Source organism: Atta colombica, unplaced genomic scaffold (genome assembly GCF_001594045.1).
Source record: "Atta colombica isolate Treedump-2 unplaced genomic scaffold, Acol1.0 scaffold47, whole genome shotgun sequence".
In the NCBI taxonomy this organism is placed as follows: domain Eukaryota; kingdom Metazoa; phylum Arthropoda; class Insecta; order Hymenoptera; family Formicidae; genus Atta; species Atta colombica.
The window spans coordinates 998,826-1,002,589 of record NW_017259536.1 but is presented as its reverse complement, the minus strand read 5'-3'; positions in this window follow the sequence as shown (position 1 = coordinate 1,002,589).

Here is a 3,764-nt window from a genome sequence, read left to right as displayed (position 1 = left end):
ATTATTATATTATATATTATATTTATAATTATATAAAATGAAAAAAAATATTTCATGTTATTGTACATAAAATAAATCTCATTTTGTTTAATACAATTGTATCTCTATTGCAGAGCAAATATCTGGATACGGAAAAAACCCGCGAAATACATAATGTTTATATTTTTGTCTACATCAATTTATGTAGTTGTAGCATATTTCTCGTTATTCATTTATATGCTGTATTTTGAGCTCAAACATTAAAGGCATAGTAATATAGCATCGTGTAATTTTCATTGTTATTATTTATTTTTTTCAAAAGCTGCAGAAAATCGTAATGTTTGATTCTGTAAGAAATAGTTTCATAAAACTCTGTTTCATAACATTTCCACAGTAATACGTTCCCCCAATATTATTTTTTGCTTTGTGAAATATTTAGCAAGCATAAACTTCCGAACATGGCGCGAAGGAAAAGATTTGATTACGCGCTCGAATCATGCTGTATCTTTTTTACTATTTCGCTATGGAAAAGCGTACGTCCTCTTTAGTGGTGATATAGAGAAAAAGGAGAGATATAACTCGCTCGAGATACGAATTGCCAGCAATTCGTAGCAAGTGTGCGAAGGCACTCTTCTGTTCCGCATACAACTGCCCACGTCTCGTAAAAACTTTTCATCAGCTAAAATTTGAGCGCCTTTAACCGTTGAGACTCAGACGCTTTTGATCTCTCGGCTGTCATTTTTATACGTTGATCCTTTCAAAGGAGTTTAGATAGACGAAAATACTAAAAGTGATATAAAAATATAAAAATCTGGAGTCATGTTGCAATTTTAACATTAAATTACATATTATTAAAAATTAAATTTACAGTATTGCAAATTGATACAGATATTAAATATGATCCATTGTTCATAAAAGTAAATATTATTTTTATTTGATTTTAATTGTATCAAGAGAAAAAGTAAAATTAATCTTTTTTCACAGTCCTTGAATAAAATAACCATGTTTATCAGTACAAATATTAAATTTCCCGATGTATATTTGCATGTGTTCTAATAAAAAAATAATAAGATAACAAATGATTTAATCAGATCGAAGAATATTCATAATTAAAGTATATAATTACAATTTAAAAGACAAGACATTTAAGGAAGAGACATTTGTCGTAGAAGATCGCTACGGTTTTCAAGTCCTTATATTTTCGACGTGAATAATTCCGGACCGTCGTCGTTGCGGAATCGCGCGAAAATGGTACGACGTTCGTTGCCTGCCGTCACTCGACTCGACCGTGGAATATGCCGTCGACTTTGTAACGTCGCATCGGAATTAGAGGCATATTTCGCCCGCGAGCGCTGGACTGGCTGACGGTGTTTTAATTAAGAAGGGGAGTCCGGGCAAGCTGCACGAGGGAATATTTCTTCACGAGCCATTGCAGTCGCTCTTCTCCGCCCTCGAGATTCGTAGGAAAGGACCTGTGTGAGGGACTCCCTCGGCGAAATAAAATTGTCAAGCGGCGCGAGTCCTGGAGGTAAGGACTGTAAGAAGAAAAAGCAAAAGACACTTTAAAACGCCTGCGGCGGCGGGGCTGGCACGGGCGACGCGACTCACCATTGTATTTAGTGCACGTACAAACTCTTTGTTTCCTCGAGAGTTGGGTCATTCGTTTGTTCGTAACGCGCCTTGTAGCGCTTTGCCGAGCTCGGTGTACCGCGGTGCACCGATGGAAGCAGTGCGGCGGGAATGGCGGGATGTCGCAGTGAAACGACTCTTTAATTCCGCACGTTCGGGCAATACGTATGCCGCGCTCTTCTTTTTCACGCTATAACCGTGCACGAACAAGAACTTAAGATGACTGTCGTGACGTGTGACCACTATGGTTATTTAAATTCCATTATGATGTCGGACACACATAGGGAGTCAGTTTTATGGTCTTTCCATGTATCACTTTGATATATTACTTTATGAATATAAAGATAATTTTTTTAATATATGACAGGAAACTATATCTCACATTTAGAAATATTTTATATATAATATGGATCTTTTCTTTTAAAACCTCTCTCCTTTCTTTTCTTTTTTTTTTCTCAATTGAACCTTTTTTCTCAATTCTTTGTTTGCAATCTGGATCTTTTTTGGTATAAATAAAATTTTCACTTTCAAATTTCTCCAAAATAAAAGAGGGCGCCGTGTGATTTCCCTTCTTAAAATACCTTGTAATATCTATTTGATCATAAAAAAAAAGTAAATAAAAGTGAAAAGTAAATAAGTGAATTTTTTTCTATTTTTTTTAAAGCCTAGAACAGTAAAAAAAACTTGAACTGAACAAAAAAGAAAAATTGCAAATCAAGAATTAAAATTATATTTTATATGAAGTCAATTTTTATCTTTGTTATTTCCTTTGAAATCTCATATTAAAAAACTCAAAACTCATCGCATATTTATACGCGATAGAAAACTAAGTAAAGCTCGTAAAAGTCCACTTTAAATGTAGAAAATTCTTTCCGATAGCTGCCTTTCAAATGGCATAGAAAAATAAACGTCACGGAATGACGTTGTCTGGATTGCATGCAAATCTCAGCCAGAATCAGCGGCCGTATCAACAACCGACTTATTATATTCCGAATAATAATAAGGTTGCGTTCGCGCGCTTAACAACCGTCGCAAGTGCCTTTAGCAATTCAAACTATCGTTTGGACTTCGTATTTTCCTCGACTGCAAGCGAATTGGAAGAAGCATCACGACGCGACAGGCTAGAGTTTCGGTGGCGATCGCATAGCCGTGAGCTCTCTGGTGACGTTTCATATTTAAAACATATTCGAGATAGACTCCGTGGTTTGCCAGATGAACGCGGCAGAAGGGGGCATATCCGAAAATGAAGAATCACGAGGGACATGGATGAGGAAAACATTTCTATTGCAAGAGTAAATTTAGATTCTTCGTTGCCCTGGGGCATACTGATTTTGCTGTTTTTCTCAATTCCATATGTATACCACTATAAAATACATAGATCATTACATATTCAACATTTCTGTATATATATCTTTGCGAAATTCGACTTGAGACTTCAATGTCGCGAACTAGTATTTTTCTTGTTTTTAATTTTTAGTTATCGAACTGTGATAAATGTTCCATTTCTTTTATTTTCTTTCTACACAGGAACAACAGTTTTGCCGTAGAAAGTATTTAAAAATTTAGCTAGATACAGATTTGAAAATGAATTTTGTTGGATTATCAAAATAATTACATAGGATATTTAAGTAAATTGCTAGAATATCAAAATTTTTTATTATTTTATTTATTTTCATTATTGCTTATCATGCATATAATTTATTACATATAATTATTTTGATAAGCCAACAAAATTATATTTATCTAAATTTTTAGATATTTTAGATAGATACAAATCAGAAAAAAATAATATAAATAATATAAGTAAAAAAGACAAAATATATAAATTTTTAAATAATTTAGTAAAATCATTCTTTCCATATAAACGATTACTGATAAATTAATTTTTACTTATCATTCTCTCTAATATTTCTCCGTTCTCCGAAAATTAATTAAATAAACTGTAGTCGATAGGTAAATATATTCTAAGTGAAATGCATTTCTCTCTTCTTTTATTCCTTATTTCCCGTTATCGTCTCTGTGATGAATCGTACGTAAACATTGTGGCACTTGCGTCGTTATACTTTCAAAAAGCGCTTTCCGCAATGCGCTGAATTTATCCTCTACTAGTCTCCTTATAAGTTGTACATTAACCTACATAGCTAGGGATATTGACT